Source organism: Equus asinus, chromosome 3 (genome assembly GCF_041296235.1).
Source record: "Equus asinus isolate D_3611 breed Donkey chromosome 3, EquAss-T2T_v2, whole genome shotgun sequence".
Classification (NCBI taxonomy): domain Eukaryota; kingdom Metazoa; phylum Chordata; class Mammalia; order Perissodactyla; family Equidae; genus Equus; species Equus asinus.
The window spans coordinates 139,838,287-139,863,744 of NC_091792.1; the positions used below are offsets into that span (position 1 = coordinate 139,838,287).

The window sequence follows — 25,458 nt, forward strand, 5'->3', positions numbered from 1 at the left end:
TCAACTTTTACCAAACTGAAGCAAAGACAAAACTAGAACAATCTGCATTTTGCAACGTACGTTCTATTCCAGTCTATTTTTAACAGATATTAATATCACACACACACACACACACACGGAGAGAGAGCTGGAGGGAAGATCATTATTTTTATTTCTTTCTGTCTTTTTTTGTTTTAAAGACTTTTAGAGGGAAGTCCATCAGTTGAATTTTGCAAAGCCAACAATTATGGGAAACAAATTTTGAGTAATGCATTTGGGTTATTTTTTAAATATCCAGGCAATTTACTGCCCTATAAAATATATTTAAAATGTAGGCTTATCAGGAGAGACTATTTTCTGACCTCTTTATTTCTTATCAGACACTTCCTGAACTTTTAAATAGCATTGCCATTTTCTATGAACTCAGCAGTAACTCTTAAGAGTAAAGCACACTCCATTTAAAGCTTGCCTTTCATTCTCACTTCTCGTTTTTGGTAGAAGTTCGTGGTTTTAAATTAGAATGTACGACAGTAGTTAGAAAATCTGTTGATACTGACAAAAATAGTAATAAGAGAAAGTTGGTTTCTCTACCTATCAGGTTTGAATACAATCCAGTTGGAAAGATTTTCTTTTCCTAAGGGCAAGTAACCAGCAGGTTTTACACTGATACATTCTGGAAACATAAATTGAAGTTAGGTACTTACAACATACTGTACAAAAGTATCTAATTCCTCTATGACCCAGGGCAAAGTCTCCTTGAGATTTGCTTAATCCATCACTAGCAAAAGATCACTCAGAGGCGAAAGCTGAAGGAACCCGCCGTGAAGGCATTTCTCATTCACTGTGAATTATGAACTACAACTTTGTTTAGATTTAATAATAAAGTGTCATTAAACCTTTATAATCATGTTTAGAAATGTCCTGAAATTACCATGTCCATGAAATTCCTGTCATATATACCGATTTGACTAAGCCAATATTTATTAATTTGGTTTATTTAGTACCCATTTTCTGAGCTTCTGTTAGCTGCCAATCACTGAGCTATGTCCTAGTATTTCAGAGGTTAATATGAGATAGACTGTATATTCCAGAATCTCACGTCCTAATAAACGACAATGTTGTGTGTATATATATATACAAAGTGTGCTAGCATAGCAATTAAAGTACCTAATAAGCCTTGTATGAATTCTTGTTAAATAAACAGGGATAAATTTTTTAAAAATTTCATCATATATGATTAAATTATTAAGCTCTCAAAGGCAGATAAAGCGTTCACTGAGTCACAGTGTTTGAGGGGAGATTAGATAAAAATTCATCCACCAGACATTATTGGAAAGAGCATTCCAAGTAAAGAGAAAATTCTGTGACGAGATAGGCAGTCATAGACATGTAATTTTTTTTTAGAGAACTATAAAGATGTTATTATTTCTGGAAGAAATATATAAAGCAGAGTGGTGGTAGGTGGGCTGAGTATGAGGCAATAGGCTGATGAGGGTGTCATTTCATGTCATGAAATAACATTTAGGATTAATTCTAACTACATGGTGGGGGGAGTCATTTTATTCTATTTGGATGTTAAAAATTAACTCTTTAACAAAAAGAAAACTACTGAATATTTTAAGCATGGAAATGATGTGATATATTTGCATTTGAGAGACATTATTTAACCATTTTATGGAGAATTGTCTGAAGAAAAGAGGGAACATTAGTAGAAATAAAAATTAGAAGCCTGTTCAAAAAGTTGAGCCTCAATGTAACACAGCTTGAAGTAGTAGGATAGGAATGAAAGTAAAGGCAAACTCCATTAGATTTGTTAAGTAATTGGATATAGGACCACAAATACACTTGTTACATAATTGGATTTACCACCATCAGCACCCACGCTTCTTTTATTATTTTCCATAATGCCAAGCTCACAGGTCTTGTGATTTTTAGAATAGATCCTCCCTCATCCTACAAGTAAATAAGAGGATACAAAAAGGCAAGGATATATGGAAATTATGTTTCTGTCAGAATGATTAAAATGATGGATCATGGTGTCTAGGCTACATAATGAAGAACAAGAAACAGAGAGGTCCAAAAGTTTGAGACAAAAAAGTGAGAGAAGGACTAGAAGCCCCAGTGAAGTAGAAGAAGTAATGGAATAAAAACACAAAGAAATGAGGTACTGGCAGGATGGAGATTTGTGTTCATATGTTGAAATATTTTCCTTATTTAACTTTTCAGCAATGGAGAAATTCCAGGTGAGGACAATGCACAGAGTAAGATCTGAAAATAAAAATCCCAGGATTAGAAAATCAATAAAATGTGAGGCTAGATTCTTCAATGTATCATCCGAGTAGTTGTTTAAAACCTTACAAATATGCCGCAAGTTACATGGAGAACACCTTGAGCCTGATGCCAAAATTCTCAATGAAAATGGAACCTTATGGAGTCAGAAGATAGCATTGGCAAAGAAGCATAAAGAGAACCTGATCCTCCCAAAAGGAAGGTACTTGGCTCAGAGCAGAAGTGAAATAGTTTGAAAGAGAAAATAAAAATTTGAGGGAACAATGACACATAACATTTATTAAGAACATACTATGAGTCAGGTGACACAATAAACTTTACATGGTACAATGTTGCCCTCTAAGATTGCCTATCCCTTTTAGGAGAGCAGAGGCTTATGGTTATGAGATTCCTCCAGAGGACAGTGAACTAATGGAACTGTGTTTTAGATGGTACTTGGAGAAAGCAGAAATGAGAGATATTAATAGATTAGGCAGCATTAGGGTTCTCACTAGAGTACTCTCATTCTAGGTGCTGGTGATACAACAATGAGTATACAAAGGGAGAGAGAAAAAAACAAAAAAGCCTTCTCTCATGAAGCTTTTCTGATAGTAGAGACGATTCACATCATTGTTTTAGCCTCAGCTCCCATCCACCATCAGGAATTTGGCAATGTTTATGATCAATGAACCAATCCTAAGAATAATCATTACTGTTGATTTCAATGACAATACACAGGAAAAGTTGTGTGACTCATCTGTCCCTCAGGTAAGAATTGATTAAAAACAAAGGACCTACTTCATCATATGGGTGAACACAAAGAATGCACTCGCAAGTCTGGGTCTTTGTGTTTTTTAAAATGATGATTTAGATGTACTCTGCAATCTGCTTTCATCTGTGTTAAAACTTGTTGATGAGACAGTTGAAGCATTATTTGCCCTGCTAAAGTGTCTCAGTTTTCCCCTACTTGCTACATGGAATGACTCATGATGCTTGAGGTAATCTTGAGAAGTCCAAGGACAATGAGCACATTTCAACAAAACTCTATCAGAACCAAAAATGATTCTGGCTAATCTAAACCACAGCATTATGGTATCCATTTTAGGATGTCTGAAGCAATCAAGATGTTAATATCTTAGCATCCATTGCCATAAGAACAACATGGCATTCCTTCATCCAAGATTTATGTTATGTAATAGGGATGCAATGATGGAAAAAAAGAACACAACAGCAATGATAAAGCCTACGTAATACAGGAAGTAGTCTGAAATATCTTTCCCCTGACATATTGTTATACCAATGGCCTTGAAATATAATCCTTTCCCATTTTTCAATAATTGTATAATAATAACAAAAATGACTCGAGTCAGAAAGCCTCAATTCCAGTATCTCTTCTTCTTTTATGAAACTATGTGATGACAGTGAAATCTTATTCTTAGTCTAGATTTTCCTTTTCTTGTCGGTAACATTAGGAGTTTGGGCAATGATTTCTCAGGGTACTTCCAGTACCTTCAATGTGATTCTTAACTGAACACAGGAAAGAAGGGGAGAGCTAGATGGATTTCAGAGGCAAGTTGTTTATCAAGGTGAAGAACTGTATATTTTCCAGACTTGTAATCAAGATGACTTAAACTCAGAGTTCATATAAGTTTAAAAAAAAAAAAGTTGAAAAGAACTATTTCTTTAATAATTAAAGCTAAAGAACTAATATAGTTGAGAGACAAGATAAATTTTGGGGACTCAGAAGAGCTTCTACTTAAACTGTGATAGAGATACTTTTGGCCCTCTTGCTGGTCTTTTGAATCATTTTGCATTTTAGTTCCTAGAGTTTTCTTTTTGCTGCTAAATGATGATACCAATTCTTGCCATTTACTGTTCAGAAAAGTGGATAGAATCAATGGGGTGATATTTATCAAGTGCTCTGAGCTCCTTGGAATGTAGGGTATATAAATATCATATACTGCACTCAAGTATATAGAAGAGAATTGCCCCAGACTTCAAATTCTTCAGGGAGTTACCCATATAACGGAATCTGTCTCAGTGAAACTGAGTTTAATGAAAAACAAGTGCTATTGGAAAGTTTCTAGTGTGTCATACCTGCATTGATAAAATATAGTTTTCATATCCACACTCTTCTTACAAGTAGAAGTGAACAGAAGTGCCTGTGGTAAATTTGCCTTATGACATTAGGCAACTAATGCATCTATTTTTAATAGTATAAACAAAATTAAAACTTGGTTCTTTAGGTATAGTTTGGAGTAAAATATGTGATTAGTAACGAGTTTGAGTGGGTTGTTTCCTTTTAAACAAACGATTAATCATTTTTATCTATTCTGAAGTCTCACAAGACGCTGAGTATTAAAGACATTAATGAATTAATTTAGCTAATAAATAGAGCAGTAGTACCTGCTATTTACTAAGCATACACTGCTAAACAAGAAATAGATGGCCTCTGCCCACAGTGAATTCTTAAACTACTTAAAACACATAGTTAAATGGGAAACGAAAATAGTTTATTTTTCTCTTCTTAAACCCTGAGCACCTTAAAGGGTGTGCATATGGTAGGAATGAGTCCACCAGGATCTTGGAAGAAATGAGCAAGTTCTCCTAACCTTGAAGGCTCATGCACCAAGAGAAATGTACAACAAGAGACATAAAAGGATTTAAAATTTAATCAGAACAGACCCTGAAAGGGTTAGGTCAAGCTTGCAAAGGTGCTCTATTAGAGCTAATGCAGTAGCTTTGCCTCAGATTTATCTGGAGCAGCATTTGATTGACTATGTTTCCAAATTTATAGCTAACTAGCACAAGTAAGAATTTCCATGAAATTCAAGTAGTAATGGGAGAAGCACACCATGCAATTTAAGAAGAGGCACAGAGTGACCTTCACATTTCATTTGGATTACAGAACCTCATGGTAAATTCTCTTGTTTTCTAAATTAATGTAATTCTCTAGTCCATCCCCCAGAGAGCAGCTACTTTTTTGTTTCCCAGAGCATCAGAGGAAAAAGGGATTAAGGAACTGCAGAATAAAGACAACTTTGTTGTGAGCTAAAAATGTCCTCAGAGAAATGATGCACCGTACCCCAAAGGGAGCAAGAAATTGAAGGTTTCTTCCTTTTGAAATAATGGCTAGCTCTATGGAGATGGAAAATAGACTGAAAAATCCTTTTCCTGCAGGAAGAGAAGAAATATAAGTGCATGATTGATTTGGTAACATTCATTTAAAGTTTATTCATAAAATTATTCAATCATTATTCAACAAGTATATATTGAGAACTTACAAGCAAGGCACTGCTATAAACTCTGAAGGTAAAATTGTTAAAACAACATAAAATATTCCTTTTCACATGTATCTTTCTTTCTAGAGGATAAAAAAGACATTAAACAAGAAAATAAATGAATAAGGCAATTTCAGCTTTTTCATATCATCTTTTGAGTTCAGATCTTCTAAATACCTACTGATGACCTCTATTCCTTCTTCTATTGTCATATGAAAAGATAAACTGAGAAGTTTCATAGGTATACACTTAATCTTTAAAGGCAGAACCATGATGACAGTCTTGAAGAAGACATGGTCTATGTCCTTGTTTTAGACAGATGGACTTGGTATTCTAGTTGCAGATCTGAGAGTCTGAATATGGATATAAAGAAATTAGCAAGGGATGTATCGTATGAAACAAGGGGTCACGTGGCATAACCTTTAATGGAAGCTTAAGTAATTTATAAAATGCATTAACTCAAAGAGGTTAAACAAATTGGTAAGAAAATACAAACTAGAGCATAAAAGTCTGGATGCAAGTATTATCCATAGGTTCTGGAGATATTCCCTGAAATGTTAGACTAGGACTCCCAAACTCTTTGGTGTTAAGACCATCTTCCTGTATGGCACTATGGAATGCACTAAGAAATAAACGATGAGACACCAAAGAGAAGATGACTAATCTTAAGATTTACCATGGATTAACCTTACCTGTGGTGCTTTACTCTGTTATTGTGGTCTTGGGTTTTGTGACTGCCTCTGAGTTTCTGAGTGTCATAGTTTATCAAGATGTATATCTACGTCTCTAGCGAGATCTCTTACAAGGAGTTGGCTAACATGATTATGAAAGTGCGCAACTCTCAAGAGTTGCAAGATGAGTCACAAGCTGGAGACCCAGGAGAGCCAATAGTTTAGTTCCATTCTCAGTTTGAAGGTCTGAGAAACATGGGAGCTGATAGTGTAGTTCCAGTCCAAAGTCCAGCAGGCTTGAGACTCAGGAAGAGTCAGTGTTTGAGTTGGAGTCCAAAGGTAGGAAAAAAGCCAACCTCCAGTTCAAATGGAATCAGACAAGAAGAATCCTCTTTTTCTTTGATTTGTTCAGGCTTTCAACTGATTGGATGATGCCCTCATCATCCAGTTGGATGGATTGGATTCGCCTCACCAGGGAGGTGAATCTGCTTTACACAGTCTGCTGATTTAAATGTTAATTTCATCCTAAAACACCCTCACAGACACACCCAGAATAATGTTTGACCAGGTATCGGGGCACCCTGTGGCTCAGTCAAGTTGACATACAACATTAACCATCACCCGTGGGGATGTTGGAAAACCAACTGAAACATTAGAAAAAGAGTAATAGAAGGAAAGGGGGGTAGGCAGGAGTTAGTCCACATAAATTCAGTGACAGTGAGAGCCAATGCTGAGAGTGCAACTTTTAATCGTTTGCAGTTTGTAGTGCAGAAATCATCTTTAAGAGGGTAATCTTTGGGGACCGGCCCTGTGGCCTAGTGGTTGAGTTTGGCATGCTGTACATTGGTGGCCTGGGTTCCATACCTGGGCTCAAACCTACACACTCATGGGTGGCCATGTTGTGGTGGCAACCCACATACAAAATAGAGGAAGATTGGCATGTATGTTCATTCAGGGCGAATCTTCTTCAGCAAAAAAAAAAATAGAGTAGTCTCTGGAGTCAGGCAGATGTGATTTTAAATGCTAGCAGATCTATTTCATAGAGTGATATCGGGCATTAAGCAACCTACTCTGAACCATGTTTTCCTTATAAGTAAAATGGGAAATGTAATAATATCTGCCTCATGAGATTGTTAGAATAAATATGATGATATATGTAAAGCACTTAGCACATTGATACATAAATCTGAAAAATAAAATTTTGGATGTTGTGAATATTTGTATCAATACCATTCTTTATATGAACAGGTTGGATTTCTTAGAAAAGCCCAGGATGAAGGAGAAATTCACTTCATCAAATGCCTCTCATCACTGGACTTATTTTCATTTTAAAGGATTTGTTCATATATTTCTTCTCTTTTTAGAAATTGTACTTTTTTGTAGAAATCAATAGTGTACAACAAACAGATATCACCAAAACACTATAGCTCCATATGCCTGCAAAGCTTTGCTGATCCTCCCAGCATTTATTATGTATCTGATTGTGTGGGGTAAGTAATCCTCCTATTACTTTTAAAATTAAAGTAACCACTTTGGTCTGATAATGTCACAGAAGGTTTTATAGCACAGGAAGGGCATGAGCTGCTTTTGATGGAGACTGATACCACAGGATGGAAGAGAATTAGAAGTGATATTTCCCATGTCTTTTCTCATGGTCTACTAAATAACAATTTCCTCACTTCATAGGGTATCCATTTCCCTTTATCCTGAATGAGAAATTTAGTAGAAATACAATATGAAGGGTTTTTAAAAATCAGTTATGTCTTTTATCCTTCTCTTCAAAAAGTGGCATTTGCTACATTCTTACTGGGGTAGAGGCCGTGACCTAGGTGTGTTACAAGGTGGGGCCCCCTAGAGAGTCAGCATATAGATGTTGCAGCCCAAAGATCTCCTAGTAAGAAGAGGTCTAGAGAGTACTATGAGTCATTATCCAGTGGCTTCTGGAGAGTCTCTGCCTTGGCAAATCAATAATGAGTTATCTGGGAGGGAGCTGACAAAGATGATTGCTCTGAGCAATGAAGGAGAGTGTGGAGTTAGGAGCCAGGTCTGGAGCCATATAGCTTAGAATTCTAATCGTGGACACAGTATGAAACAGTTATATAACAATTGGCTTGTTAATTAATCTTATGGCCAGTAAATTTCCTCATAGATGTACTTCATGTATTTAGGATTGCTTAAGATAATGAGACAATATATGTAAAGTGCCTGAAAACTATTATCAACCTTTTAAAAATTACTTAGAATATTCTTACACATGCATTTGCACCAGGGAGCAGAAACTCACCTCTTAGATTGTTGAACTGACAGGCTTGCTCAGGATGCCATCATCCTGTTTGCTTTGCTTGGAGAACTCCAGGCAGTATGGCTGAATTTGGAATGGCCCAACGAAGTGGATTCAGTAGCCACTTTTGCTTATATTGTTAAAAGTTTATCACAAACTAAGTGGGCATGGAATAGGCATCAGAGACGGAGACAATGACTATGACCCAAGGCACGTACAAAAACCCCTCTCCTGGGCTGACCATGAAAACAGCACTTCTTGGACAGAGGATGGAAGAAATCCATACCGATTGTTCTTTTCATATGTTTTTGGTGGATTTAGGGAAAGTGTTTACCTCAGTTATCTGTTTAAGACACAGAAGTAGGATAACAGATGAGTATGAACTATTTCCAGAACAGAGTAGGAGGAACTTTGATAATGAACATTTCAAAACATGTGAAAAATTATGAAAAAAAGAATGAGTACATTTAAATGCAAAAGATTAAGAGGAGAAATTCAATACCTAATTAGTTGCAAAGGATTAGGATAGTAAAATGCAAATAGGCAAGGGATTTTAGGGAGATTCAATCTGAGAGGAACAAAAAATAGTACTTTCCACCGTTCAATACACATTACTGTTGATTGACAAACATTTTAAGTGTCCAAATCCAGACAGTAAACTCACTATCAACAAAAATCTTTAGAGATCCACAATCTTTGCTTCCAAGGCCTACTTTCTGCTAACAGTACTGTTTCTTCACCAAGCAAAGGAAAAACAGGCCAGTGCAAACTGTCCACCCCTCACATTTTTCAGCTTCTTGGCTTCCTACTATTGAGGAATGACCTGGCAGCCTGAGCTACTTCAGTTCCTGAATCATTCTTCTTCTGTAGAGGAAGAATATCGGGTGCTGCAACTCCATCCAATGGTGTAGCTTGAAGTTGTTCCCCCATACACCTGATGCCCAGCTCATTATGGATGAATCTTGGGCATTCCTGGAGCCTCAGAGACTCAGGATTCCCTACACTGTTCTCATGCAGCATTTTATGGAGAAATGGTATTGACCCAATTGCATCAGGGCACTCCTGTTCCTGAGAATAATTCACAATGGAACCTGAATCCCAGCCTACTAATCTGGTATCCTGATACCTTGCCAATTTCCTGCTCTGCTTGGAATCTGGTTCCCCTCCCCAGAGGAAGATATTGCAGTCCCTAAGTGAGTGAAATCAGAGGCCAGAGCCTATACGCAGCAATACTCCTCACCTGATTTAGAACAGGTAACAAGCTAGTGGTGGCAGACTAAATATTAAATGCATGAAGACTTCACATCAGGAGTTAAGTTTAATTTTACTTTCCCAGTGGCCACCCTCATAAGAACAGTTGGGACAAAAATGGTAAATCTCGTCTTGGAATTCAAAAGACACCATAACAGATGTTATACAAAAGGAATGAGAATACAGAAGGAAGAAAAGAAGAGCTGTTATGAACCTCTACAGAGATAAGATGAAATGAGAATGTGGACCAGAGTATTTCTGTTCATTGCATCCCTCACTCCCAATAACCATGAGAATGATAGGGTGAGGAGGGGACATCCTCTGGATATTTGAAGTGGGCTGGGAAGAATGGTCTGGATCATCACCTATATCTGATCCATCCAGAAATCCAGGAGTTGGCAGTCTAAGGGTGATTTTTGTTTCCAAATGTGGAGGTAAGGAAGCAAAGAATGATATACAAGAATCCATGTTTCCCTTGAACTTGGGTAAAGTCACAGCATTTAGCAGAGAGAGCAAATGTTCCCACCTGTTTCAGTGAGGGTTCAGTCCCAAGAGCAGAGTCAATATCAATGCAGGAGGATACAGAATTAGTATAGGAATTAGACCAATTTTGGGAGGAGATGGGGACGTGAGTGTCTAAAAGTATTGGGGGTGGGGCTGGAGGACAAGGGAAAGACTAATTAATTAGTCAAGCTGAGAAGCCAAGCTCTTAAGAGCCAGAAGTGGAACTAGAAGGGGCAGCTTGTACAGAGATCTATAGGAATCCATTCTCTCAGTGCAGCACCAGCCTCTGTGGATCCACTGTCAAGGATGCAGCGGTAAGGCTGACAATGCTGTTTGCTAGCAGAGCCAGCATTGGGGAAAAAACTGCATAAAGAACAGATGAGAGTGAGAACAATTTGAAACCCACCTATTACCTCTGCACCTTTTTTCCTGTATCCGGCTGCAAAATTACCTTCAGAAGCAATGGTGGCTAATTCACTTCTGTTTCCCAAACCTTGGATACATTTCTCTTGTGGCCAACTCTGATTTGGCATGATATAGAGAGAGATTCTGGCTGATATAGTTCGTAGCATAAAAAAGGTAACTCACACAGTCCTCCATTCTACACCAGGACTGACTGCTAGAGTGAGAGCATAGCAGTAGAGGGATGTGGGTAGCATCCATTTTAGAGTGAGGGACTGGTAGCTACAATTCTGTGGGGTCTCTGATGCCATGGATATGGATGGAAGACAAATCCCTGAGAGCCATCAAGAAGAACTGCCCCAGGCTGAAACAGTTAATTATTTGGAAGTCAACTGCTTTCCGGTATTATTATAGGATCGATAATTGGATGAGATCCAGGTCAAGAATAGCCTCAAAACAAACACACACACACACACACACACACACACACTACCCTGCTGGCTTGGCAATTCCTGGAAAACTTTTTGTTGCAGTAGAGTCATCCAAGGGGCTTCCTTGAGGCTGTGTTGTAAGTACTGAATGGACATGACCTCTTTCCTTTGAGGACATGGCTGAGTATGAGCTCGCCAAGCTCATCAGCCCCTTGCTTTAGACTTCGAAGCTGTTCTCATAAGGACCAGTCTCTGAAACTGTCTGTTTTCCTAACCCCAATCCTATGCATTTCTGGTCCTATTTTATCCTCCAAGGCTGGTGTTTCTATAGCTTCTGCATGCTTTGCCCCAGAGTCTGCTCCCATATGACATTTACTGAGGCCAAAAGAACATTTTCCTTCAGTATTTTTATTCCAATGACTGACACTAAGTCTCTTTAAATATATGCTGAGTTTGGGGCATTTCCATTGGCTTAAAGCTTCTCTTATACAAAATGGAAAGTGAGTTCATCTTAAATATGGGTAAAATGCTGTGCCAAGTTCAGAGAGATTAAGGAGCTTAGAAAAGCATTTGTCACAAGAATTCTGCAAAGGAAATTATCAAAATGTGCAATTTTAATACCTTACAGATGGGACTTCTAAAAAATTTCTACAAATGTTTAGGTCAAGGGTTATACTACAGAGCAAAATTTGAACTTATATAAAAAATGGACACCTAACGTGCAAGAATAGAAATACTCCAATCACAAAAGCCTGCTCAATGCTTCTGTGAGTCCATAAAAAACGCTTGTGCATGCTTCCAGTAGATAAAGAGACCCAAATAGACTCACTCATTTACTTTAACTTGGGATACTATTGTTCTAAACATCACACTAATCTAAACTTGAGAAGTATGCCAGATCTCTGGTTACAATGTCTATTTTTATAAAAAGTAATGAGATAGAGTACAAAAAAAGATTTAAATCAACAGTGTACCAAATTATGTCACACATTTTTTTTTAATCTAGATCTACTTGTAGATCAATAAATGTTGTAATGTTGCTTTTTTTGAACAACCCATTCTATAAGATATTATGAAGTTCTACCTCTTAAAAAGCAAACAAAATGAAAGGAAATGTAAGTTGTGGTAGCAGCTAGGGAAAATATATTGATATATTTCCTTCAAGTAATGTTATTCAACCTGCTAGATAAGATCTGTCTCGGAGAAATAGATATAAATTGTAAGTAGTTGTATTATTAATTGTAAAGAAAAGTTGTGAAAATAATTTGGATGAACATGAATTCAGGTGATCCTTATTCTAACCCTGGAATATCTAATTGTGAATTATCCCTTATCAGGCCTATTCATAGCTGTTGGGAAGAAAGTAACTAGCTGTCTATACCCTGTAATTTGAAGGATGATTGAAAGCTTATTCGTTTTCGAAATACCTCTATTGACAGCTACCATTATGCTTGAAATACTATCAGAGATTTATCCTTTTAGTTAAAATATTACCCCTTCTTTACAAAGAAAACGGATAATTTGTAATCATCACAATAATATGAATGATTACCTTTTACTAAGCATATATTATGTGCTAGGATTTCTGTTAAATCTGTCAAGTGCATTATTTTCATATAATCCTTAGAGTAAAACTCTGAGGAAAGTATTAATATTACACATGAGAAAACTAAAGCATAAAAATGTTAGATAATTTACCAGAGGTCGCACAGCTGAACAATGGTGGAAATTTATGTTTCAATTCTTTTAAGATGAACTTGATTCTTTGTATACATATTTGTCTTCTGGCAGGAGTACCCTTTCTGCTCTGAGTGTCAAAATTCTACTTAGCCCTCAAAATGAAACTTTCTGATTATCATAAGCAAATCTACTCCCTATGTCAGCTGTTATTACTGTTTAATAACTCATGTTATATTGATTTGAAATAGTTTTTTATTTCCATATCCCTTACTAGGCTACATTTTGTAAGGACAGTGAACATGTCTCTTTTATAGTTATTATTATTGCTATTCTTAATGTTTGAAGCATTGAACAAAATGACACCCTGCATATTTGATGCTCCATATATGTTTTCTGGATGAAAGTATGTAAAAAGAAATTATTTATACACGATGGACTACTACTCAGCCATAAGAAATGACGAAGTCCGGCCATTTGTGACAACATAGATGGACCTTGAGGGTATTATGCTGGGTGAAATAAGTCAGAGGGAGAAAGTCAAATACCATATTATCTCACTCATAAGTAGAACATAAAAACGGCAAAAAAAAAAAAAACACATAGCATTGGAGATTGGACTGGTGGTTACCATTGGGGAAGGGGGGAGGGGGGAGGGCAAAAGGTGTGATTAGGCTCACATGTGAAGGGATGCACTATAATTAGTGTTCGGGTGGTGAACATGATGTAATGTATACAGAATTCGAAATATGATGTACATCCGAAAAAATAAAAATTAAAAAAAATTAATATCAGCATCTTCTTATAATGGTTCATGCTGTTTTATCACTGGCAAAATCTAGGGTAGCATGGGAAACCTGAATGCCAAAGAAATTAATATGTATTTAATATTCAGTTATAGAAACAGTAAAGATACAAAATGTGTGGGGATCTCCTGTGGCTTTACCTTGAAACAGATCTTCTCTCTGCTGGATAGATCAAAATGTCCTCAGGAAAAAACAAGCAGGGGAGAGGAAACAATAGAAGCAAAATTGTGAAAGCTAGGAGAAAGAGGCATAAGTAATAAACAACACTCTAGACCAGGGGTTGGCAAATACTTTCTGGAGAATCAGATAGTAAATATGTTTGGTTGGTGGGCCATACAATATCTGTCATAACTACTTAACTCTGTCATTGTTGTATAAAAGCTGCCATAGACAATACATACAAAAATAAAGGAGCATAACTAGCAATCTGTGGTTTGCCTTCTGCTGAAAAGCTACAGATTTATGAAATTGAACCCAAGCTCACAGTGGAAGAAGCTGAAAAACAGCCCAGTTTAGACCTGAGAGTGGAATAATAGTTCAGGAATTGGCAATGACAGGTAATTCTAAAATTTGGTATGCCCTTGAAGCCTTTAGGAGCACTGTCTGACAGTCTATGCAAGAGGCAAAACCACAAATTGTACTCTGTCTTTCCATGCAGCTAGGCAACTGTCTTCTACCACTGGAACAAAAAACCTAGAGATTACAACCCTGAGAAGGAGGATCCGCAGGAATCTGGCCTGGAGAACACCAGAAATAGGTGAAAGCAGTGGTAATTTTCTGAAAGCAGAAAATGGTACAGCTTTTACTGCCTCCATTTCACTACCTGGTTTCAGCAGGCTGGCCACCTCATCCCCTAGGGAAGACGTTGGAAGAATCTTATCTGGTTAATAAAATCAGGCCCAGAGACAATATTAAAGATAATGAGGATCCTGCAACGTATGGTACAGCCATTCTAACTCACAGTCAAGACCATCAATAAGTCACATCCACAAAACAAAAAGTGATATCTAAAAAGAACTATTCAGAGAAGAAAAAACAATGCCTTGAATTTAACATATGTTATTATAAATTTAAACATCAGTAGAAGCTGATGTTGGGAGCTGAAGTTGAAGATGAGGAGTTCTCTCAGAAAGTAGATTAAAAACACCCTATGTATATATATATATATATTAGGTATATATATATTATATTTATTAGGTATATTTTATATATATATATGTATTAGGAAAGAAAAAATATTTGAAAGTATAGAATACACCCAGGTGTTAGAAAATCTGAATAACAGGAATTAAAGAATGAGGAAAGAAAAAATGGAGGAGGGATAAATAATTCAATATATTTTTTCAGAACACAGCTCATGCCTTTATATATTGAAAAGGTCCAACAAATGCTGAGACTACAGCTAAAAAAGACTCAAACCAGGGCATATTATCATGAAAGTTTAGAATAATGGAGGAAAAGAGAATATCCTAAGAGTGTTCAGAGACAGGAAAAAAATCAAGAGGGTGAAAAACAAATCAAAATCAGATTACAAGCACAGGGTCAAGAATTAAGAATGACAGAATAAATACAAAGAAAACTCCACCTGGTACCTCATTGTCAAACTACTGAAAATCTAAGTTAAGGAAAAAGGAACGAAAGCAGACAAGGAAAAAAATGACATACTATGTTTAGTTTATGTTGGATTAAAGTATTTGCAAATTACTGTCTTTGCAAAGTTTTCATTTCTCCCATAAGAGGTGGAATTTATTTACTTGAAATTCCCTCTGTGTTCATCCATGTTTGACGTATTTTCCTTTAAGTTTTTGAACATATTTATAATATCTGCTTTAAAATCTGTTTCTGCTAATTATAAAATCTCAGAAATAATGTCATTTTTACTAAGTTCTCTTCCTCTTAAGCATAAGTCATGTTAAGGTGTATTAAGTATAGATAGTATTTTGAGCATATCTAGTAGTTTTCTATTGCATGTTGCACCTCGTAGATGAATTATGTCCTCTTCCTTAAGATATCGAGCTTTGTTCTGGCAGGCAGTTAAATTAGAGGTGATGTCTTTTGGTGTGGCCAGGCTTGGTATTATTCTCATCTAGTTCAAGTCTGCTTAGGGTTTGAATTCAGTACTAGGATGTGAGCTTACTGTAATTTTTTTTTCCTTACCCCTAAGGCAAGGTTCCTCTAGGGTCTCAGCTGAATGTCTGAGGGGCTCAATTCGATCTCTCCATTCTGGTTGTATTGTAACCACTTCTGTGCCTGCCCAAATTACACATTTTCTGCAACAGGTGATCTCTGCCAGGCCCTCAACATGTCACTCTGAGCATATGTCTCTTGTCCATTAGCCAAGAACTCATGGTGAATGCCCACACAAACTTCTATGGTCCACTTTCTGTGCAGCCCCCTCTCTTCGGTTATCCTCTGCCATGAATTCTGGCTACTTCAGCAGCTCAGAATTTTTCTCCTTGCTCTTGCAGCACACTGAGACCATTGCTCTGCTTAGGATCCACTTCCACATACCTTATTGGAAAAGCACTCCAAGACAGAAATTTGTGGATATTGTCAGGGTGATCATGGAACTCACTTCTTGTGTTTCCCATTTTCCCAGAATTACAGTCTGCACTGCCTATTGTTCAATGCCTCGACATCATTGCCCAGCATACGTTCTCCTAATTTTATAGAATTTACAACTGGGAGGGCAAATTTGTTAACCAGTTAACAACTTTCATAGCTGGAAGCAGAGAAGACACGATTTTTATTTTCAAAGATAAACTCTTTCATTTTGCTTTTAATGTTGACAATATAGAATAATGTTGGAGGTTTGGTTCTGGGTATCCAGTGTAATTTCTTTCTTTCAGGCCCTACTCTTTTCTTCCACTCACCTTACAAAAGAAACATTTTTACTGGTCCCAGAAAACTGATTTGGCACAAACAGCTATCTTATATAATCTCATGGAAATAAGGTGTGTAGGCTGTAATTGATCAGCTATCTGGTGAAATTTTAAGCTTTTTATTCTTGTCTCTATAAATGTGACCAATAACAATTCCTTGATGGTAGATTATTTAACTGAATTCATTTGTTTCTGACCTATGCAGTATTTTTTCCGTTTCTGTAACTATATACCTGTAAAACCTCCAAGTCATCTTATGAACTGCTTTCGTGAATGCTTTGCAGCTAGTAATCATCCTAATAATGGCAGTGGCCACAAGCTATTATCTCAAACTACCTTTGTCTTCTTAAAATTCTCGCATCTTATCATTGTCTTCCTTATTGCCATCAGCAGGGGACTCTCTCCTAATTATTTGATCTGCGGTGACAGAAAGGATGAGTTGCTATTTGTTAGATTTGCTTAGTATGTTATAGAGTTGCTACGTGATACCAGTCAGCACCAGCCTAAAATACTTAATAATCTTCAGATTAAATTTTCTCGTTACTTTTCTTTAAGCAGCACCAGGCACCTGGGCCAGAGTGATTTAGACTGCATTATAAAATTCCTTGGATTAAAGAAACATTCTGATTAGTGCACAGATTAATGTAAAGGGTAGATTAATTTTTGTGAACTACTAGTTCAGCTGAAGCAGCCGCTCATATTTTAAACTGCTAACATCATCATATTCTAGCACACAGAAGTATGGTTTTCCTAAGAATGAAGGTATCCAAAAGAGAAACTAATAAGGCATATCTAAGCAGAGTGTTTGGTAATCATGAGATAACACTCTGGAGGGATAAGAAGCATGAGGCTGCATTTCTGTCAAATTATTAGCTCATGATAACCCCTTCCTCCTTGTCACACCTGACTGCATAATTCCCACCCAATTAAAAGTGACATTTTCTGGTGATGTTAGCAATTTAGCTGCACACTTTCTTTTTTATTTGAGAACCTCTTTGCAAGACTGATCACTGAAAACTGGAGATGTCTTTGCTCCTCTGAGGCTCTCATACATACTTGGTGAGGAAAAATTGCCTAGAATATGTTAAATTGGACTGGCTATAAAACAGGGGAATCTATTCTCCTATTGTTTGATCCAAGGCCATAACATAGTTTCTTCCATTTTTTCCATTTCAGCAATGACTGCTGAGAACTATCCATTTATTCTTAGGGAATTCCTTTTCATTGCAATTAATTCGGTTGGTTGTTTATTATAGGTATGGACACCTTAAAAATGAGGGATCTTAATTCTAAATCATACGAAAAGGTATCCATTGTACTTGTGAGTGAGAACTCTGTTACAAAATAATTTTCATGATTTTATATATATATATTTCTATACATATATACACACACCATATATTCATAGTGACATGAGACATTTGTAAAGATAACCCACCACTCTAACACAGCTTTCTAATTTTTAGTTTCATATAATTACGTCTAGTCTTTAGCAACATGCCAGTGTATGTGTTAAACGACAAAAAAAGCCTCAAAAATGGCATTTGCATACACTTTTATTCACTTAATATTATGTCACACATTTTTTATGTTTCTGTATGCTTTCCATAATACTTTTATTTTATAAATAATATCCCAATTTTTTGAGGTTTCAAAATTCGCTAAAATACTTTACTGTTTCCCACTTTTTCCCTTTTATTAATGATACTGACATGAACATAATTTTAAATAAAGATTTGCTTTTCTTTGTCTCAAATTATTTCCACGGAATAAATTCCTTTCTATAGTCATTTACAGAATACAGAATAGTATTCCCAGACCTAAATTTATGAGTCTTCTATTTGTAGCCATATGGCTTCCTGTAGCACTGGACCTGGCTCCACCCCCACACAGTGAACTTAATAGGCCACAAGAGGATCTGTCACTGCCCTGGTCTTCAGAAGAGAGTTAAGTCATTTCTTGATCTACCCTCACATCACTACCACTGATACTAAATTTGCACTGACAATTCACAACCATTGCTGACGGCTCTGTCATTCCTCCTGTTTCAGAGTTCCAGCTGAGTGTCCCTGCTGCTAATGTTTTCTGTTTTATAACATTTCTTGGCCAATAGTTTTACTGTCCTGGTTTTGTGCATCACTTATTATTCCAATAGATCCTGGTAACAGACGCTTCAGGGCTTCCCTTCAAAAGCCTTCTAGATAGAGAACTTTATCATGTGTTTATCCTTCTCTGAGGTTGTAACCCTTTATGTAGACTCCACTCAAAAACAGAAAATGGTTTATCTGGCACAGAAATCACCAGAACCATTCAGACAATAGAATTGTGATGATGTATTCTTTCAGGCCCTCAATGACCAGTTGCTGATGTGATCCTGAATGGAGGGGGTGATGAAAATCATAAACATGTATCATATTTTATTAAATTAAAATAATTAATACTAAGAAGAAAGTACTACAGGCTGTGAGAGAAATCTGAACATAAGTACAGAAAGATATTAAAATATCTTGAAAATGTTTTTATCTCATCAAAATCAATAAAGATTTCCTGAAAAATACCATAAGTAAATTTTATAATTCATTGTCAGACAATTCTGAGGAAACGGTTATGCATTTAAATCCTAATTTTTAGTGCAAGGATCTAAATAAATAAAATGTATATAATGTGTTTTTATCATTAAATACAGAGAATTTTCAGTAACATATGATAGGTACCATTCAGATTTTTTAACTGATTTATAATGGCAGATAATTACTATATTCTCCATTTTATTTGCATCTTATAGTAAATATCCCTTTTTAAGAGATGTATGCACTTATTTTTATTATGGCAAAATATACACAAGACTAATCAATGCTATGTACATTCACAATGTTATACAACCATCACCACTGTCCATTTTCAGAACTTTTTCATCATCCCAAATAGAAATTCTGTACCCTTTAAACAATAACCCCACATTTCTACTTCCCCAACCCCCGGAAACCTCTATTACACTCTTTGTCTCTATGAATTTGCCTATTCTAGGTATCTAATATAAGTAGAATCATATAATATTTGTCCTTTCATGATTGGCTTATTTCACTTGCATAATGTTTTCAAGGTTCATCTATGTTGTAGCACGTGTCAAAATATCATTCCTTGTTAAGCATGAATAATATACAGAAGTCTCCGACTTACGATGGTTCAACTTAAGATATTTTTGCCTTTACAATGGTGCGAAAGCAATAAATATTCAGTAGAAATCATACTTCAAATTTTGAATTATGATCTTTTTCCAGGCTGTCGACATGCTGTAAAATGTTCTCTCATGATGCTGGGCATCAACAGCGAGCAACAGCTCCCACTCAGCCCCACGATCATGAGGGTAAACAAACGGTGCACTTACAATCATGCTGTATCCACACAACCCTCTGTTTATCACTTTCAGTACAGTGTTCAATAAATTACATGAGATATTCAACACTTTATTATAAAATGGGCTTTGTGTAGATGATTTTGCCCAACTGTAGGCTAACGTAAGCATTCTGAGCATATTTAACATAGGCTAGACTAAGCTGTGATGTTCGGTATGTTAGCTGTATTAAATGCATTTTCGACTTACGATATTTTCAAATTATGATGGGTTTATGGGGACATAACCCCATCGGAAGTCGAGGAAGATCTGTACTCGTGTATGTATACACCACATTTTGTTATTCATTGATTTGTTGATGGACATTTGGGTTATTTCTACCTTTTGACTAATGTGAATAATGCTTCTATAAATACTTGTGTACAAGGATGTATTTGAGTCTCTGCTTTCGCTTATTTGGGGCATATACAGAGAAGTAGAATTACTGGATTATACGGTGATTCTTTTACTTTTGAGGAGCAAACAACCTGTTTCTTTTGGCAGCTGTACCATTCTACATTCCAACCAGCAATGCAGAAAGGGTTCCAATTTCTCCACATCCTCCCAGACAATTGTTATTGTCCATATTTTTAGTGATAGCCATCCTAAACGGTGTGCAGTAATAAGACATACACTTTTAAACCCTTTGTCTTCACCATGACTTATGCCTTACATTACTCACAACATTTATGTGTGAAAACATTCTAAGTACTGTTGTCTTTCAGATTTGCACTATTTAACCCCAAATCTGAAGCCTGATTTAACCTCTAATCTAAAAGAGGTTGTATCATCTCACTGGTTCTAGAAAAATGATAAACGTGCTTTATTTTACCTAAATTTATAATGCAATAACTGGGGAACCAATTTTATCAAATCACTGGCCACTTCATTAGGTGAACTCATGAGGGTATATGTGTGTACAATTATTTTTTAAGTGCTTTTCTATTGGTTGAGTAGAAAATGCAGCTTTCTAATTTATATATGATTTATTATGGCTCTATATGTGGTCTGTCATTATCAGTGCAGAAATATTGGCACTAAGAAGAGTTTATTATCTTGTCCCTGTATTTACCAGTAATCAGCTTTTCTCTAATCTAGACTTTACGTCCAGTTTCTCGCTCATTCTTGCTTCTGTAAATAAGTCTAATAAAAATATATGGCAACTCTCTCATTAATTCAATAATGGAAGTAAGATTGATTTGAAATCTCTGCCTCAACAGAAAAAAAAAATATTCCCCCCCCAAAAATTGAAGGAAGCTTTGAAATAACTAGTTGTAATTAAAAAGCCATTTTTGATTTCAAGCTTGTGTGCACGGCTGACGATCCTGAACTACCTTTCTACAGGCTGAATTCCACACTAACACTGCTGGAGGAATTAGAACACGTCGAAGCATGAAAGGTATATATACACAGTTATAAGAAAAATATTAGCTTATATAGTAAAAAATTAGAAAAAAACACCAAATAAACTCTCAGTCGCAGATTGAATACTTACAAAAACCTACCAAACCACAAGTCAGTGGATTTATCATTTTTGAATAAATATGGAAATAACTCACAAAAAATTTTAGGACATTTGAATAGAAGGATAGAGATAGTTTGGGAGGTTATATATCAATACAGAGAAAATTAGCTGGTTTGAAATATATAAGCCATGAAAGAGTTTGGTGGTACCTGTTATTTAAAAGCAGAACTTAGATCCAGAAGCGGAGTATCAAAGAGGTCTCATCTCATCGACAATTCCAATCAATTCTTCCCCAGGAGCTGCACTAAAACGCATTCTTAGGCTATCCTTAGGACCCCAGGGAAAGTAGGACAATAATAAATTTGCTACGACTGCTTAAGTTCCAGAGTAGAAAGTACTACAATGCTGGTCAGATATTTGCCCTTCTTTGCCTATAGTTAACTTCTCTCAGTTACAGTGAATTATCATCACAACATCAGTGGGACTGGAGCAAATAGAGATCAAAATAGATAGATGACAGTGTGTTTGAAGTCAGATCACTTTGTTTATAACAATTTTTTCTTAATTCTAAAATATTTATGTTGCTCTAAAAAGAGATACTAGAACTTGTAAATACAAACAAGTAAATCTATCAAATGACTGAGTCCCACCACTGAAAAGATAGATAAAGATAGGCTAGGCAGAGTAGAGGATGATCAACAGGAGTTGGTCAATTTAGCTATAAACCAGGAAAAACAAAATGATGTTGTGAGAGGTGAAGGCAGTGGGAAGAGTTAGAAAATGTCCCATATGTTGAGAAGGGGAAAAATCAAGGATGGTATCTTAGACAAGAAGGTCATCTTCAAGGAATTGAAAACTGCACTGGTGACAATTCATATTTTCCTGGAAATGTCTCTAAGGTAGGGCCATTTCTAGTATACATATAAATATCCAGTGAAAAGATAAATACACCTATGGAAATTGAATTCTATTTAATCCATCAAAATATATTATTTTTAAAATCCCACATATAAGATTATCTACTATATATGTATATTTAATGCAAGAACCCAAGGCATATTTTCTTAAAAATATCTAACTCATAGTCACTTTCCTTCTCTCTTTGCAAATATTTTCCTTCCTTTAACAACCTCTTCTCCAGCTTTCCCACTCTACCTAGATTCCCTTCTAGTGTTCACTCAGCAAAATCTGTCTGCTTATTGAGAAAAAAAGAAGAAATTAACTAAAAGGTACTCAAACAGAAGGAGAAAGGAAGAGAGCACATTACAGCTTGAGCCTAACCAAGGATCAGAGATCCTGTACATGCTTCAGGGATGTGGTCCTGTGGTCACATGTCACATCTGCAGTGATAGGCAGCTCAGAAGTGAGAAAACTGTAATCAAGGGTCTTCAAGCCCCCCGAGCTATCAGGCACTGTTGTGTCTGGGTCCCCTGAGTTGGTTTTGATGAGGATCAATTATCTATCGCCTACACATGGGAACAGAAGTTTTTGCTCAAAGATGTAAACATATAAAAATCTCTAGAAATGAAGTTAGAAGACTTGGGTTCTAGTCTTAAAATTGCTATTAACTAGCTTTGTGACTTGAAGCAGATGACATAAAGTGTTTGAAACTATATCTTCATCTGCTAAGGAATGATATTATGCCTGTTATGGCATGCCTTCGCCATCCAGGTTTTTCCACAAAAAAATATAATTCCTTCTAGTTATCTTTATTATTATTATTAATTATTATTATTATTATTATCTTCTTGAGGAAGATTTGCCCTGAGCTAACATCTGTTTCCTCTATTTTGTATGTGGGTTGCCACCACAGCATGGCCACCAATGAGTGATACAGGTCCATGCCCAGAAACCAAACTCTGGCTGCCAAAGGGGAGCACTCCAAACTTAACCACCAGGCCATGGAGCCGGCCCCATAATTCCTTCTAGTTATCTTTTATCTCCTATATTTCTTTTCACATAGTCTTAGGAGCATCTTCTTGGCCCAACTGTCTGCTTGCAGCTTTCGTTTTCCTTTTCATATTACCCTCTAAAAGACACACACCCCAGCAATTCTTTCAAGAACACTTTGTCTATTTGCTGCTTTAACTAAAAAGAATAGGTCACACTTGAGGATACTCTTTCCTGTACCCTTCCTAATTAGAGATGCAGCGATATCCAATACTGTTTAATCTGAGAACTGGAAGACACAGTTAACATTCTCCTCAATTGCCTAGTGCTGCACCAAGACCAGTAATCATCCAGCTTGTATGTAAACCCCTTGTTCCATGAAGCTCATGCCATTTCACTACAGCAATCATTTTCCTTCCTCATGTAGTCATATCAGTTCTGGACACTGCTTCTTACTCACCGAAAACTTGAACTTAATCCTTTTCTCTTCAAACCCTACCACACTCTCCTGCAATAAACTCATACCCATCCATTCCCATGGCTTTAACACTCCAAACTACACTGGTAATTCAAATTATTTATATTTATATGTGTGTATAAACATATGTAAATTTATATCTATGTATAAATATATATATACACACACACACAAACACGGAGAGAGAGAGAAAAGAGAAAAGAAATTTATTCTTGATATTTTAACTTGGAACCCTCATAGATTTTTCTAATTCAGTGAGTTAAACATATTACTTTTCATCTTTAATTTTCACACTGACACACAATTACATTATCTGTTGTCCCTAAAATATTTCAATCTTGAGAGATGACATTGCCATCCACTCAGCTTCCCCGATCATAAACCTAGAATATATGCTTGACTCATATGTGACAGACATAGTTGCCCCTAAAATCCTAAAATTTCATCCTTCAATAGTAATATAGCTATAATCTGGCCACCCAGTTAGAAATTGTATTTCTCAACCTTTTTGCAACTAAGCATTACCCAGGTGACCAAGTTCTCACCCTTGGAATTTGAATAGAAGTGATATGTAAATATCATTGACAGATGCAGAGATATCTGCCTCAATTGCATAAAGTTTGTTTGCTTTGCACATTGTTTCTTTTCCCTTCCTGCAGGCTAGAATGCAGACATGGGAGCAACTCAACATCAAACATGCAGATGATGACAACTAACCAGTAGGGAATAGTAGAACAACAAAATGGCAGAAACCTGTGTCCTTAAGAGACTCCATGGATCAGAGCCACTCTGCTAACCTAGGCCAGCCCGAATAAAACGTGTCTGAGAAATAAACTTATTTAAGCTTCTGTATTTTGGAGTCTGTTTGTTATAGCAGCTTGGACTTTGCCTAATTAGTACAATTCATAGCTTTATTTAATGAAACTTGCCTATTCTACTTCCCTGATTGGTTTGGAATAGGAGTTTTTAAAAAATTTCACTATTACAGTCTTAGTTCTGAGTTTCCTTTCTTTCTTCATCCAATGAAACAATCCTGCTGCAATTAAATTTCTTATTTTCTCCTGCCTGGAATATATCAATGAATCACATTTAGACATTTGGCCTAACTTGCTTTCTAAAAGGAGAGATACAATCATCACCAACACCCTCTCCCTAATTCTAAAAATCATTCTTCCATGTGGTCTCCATTTCTTCCAGAATAAAGATCAAACTCTTTAACAGGGCATGCAAAGTCCTTCATTATGCTTCTTGAACCTATTTCTCCAATAGTTTCTCAAGTATGCTATACTCTATCATAATAAAATCTTATTTTTTCCTAAAATGCTCAGTTCTGTCACGTATATATGTGTCTACACATACTATTTCCCTAGGTGTAACTGTTATGTTACAAAAACATGTTGTATGTTTTAAAATATATTACTAAAAAACTGTCATGCCCAGTGAAATCTGATTTACTCTCTAAGAATCAGCTCAAATACATACTACCTTTTAACCCTTCAACTGCTCAAGAAGGAATAAATTTTTTTTCTCTCATGTGCTTGATTAGGTTGACATCACATTGTATTTTAGTTCATCACATGTTGGTTCTATATCTAACACGGTAAATTATGTGACGGAAGGGACTATATCTTCTACAATTCTGTAGGCCAAGGATCTAGGAAATTAAGCACCTGGTTCTCTGTAGGTGCTTTTGTTGCTTGAACTTACAAATGAAAATGCAGGCACCTAGAAGCCTGCCCAGAGCCACACGTAAAATGAAGCCTGTGATTAAAACTCAGATAAATCAGGTTGACAAGTT

General features: G+C 36.2%; 1 long non-coding RNA gene across 2 annotated transcripts in view; it reads left to right on the forward strand.

The window, feature by feature from the left end:
• The window catches only part of LOC106840538 (uncharacterized), a 64,027-nt gene extending 39,516 nt beyond the window's left edge, over positions 1 to 24,511 (forward strand). The window contains exons 2-3 of one of the 2 annotated variants that reach the window (XR_011502288.1): positions 21,131 to 21,226; positions 24,320 to 24,511. This is a non-coding gene — a long non-coding RNA (uncharacterized lncRNA). The remainder of the gene's footprint in view (positions 1 to 21,130; positions 21,227 to 24,319) is intronic. The other variant, XR_006525112.2, reaches the window with a different exon arrangement.
• Positions 24,512 to 25,458: the final 947 nt, after the last annotated feature.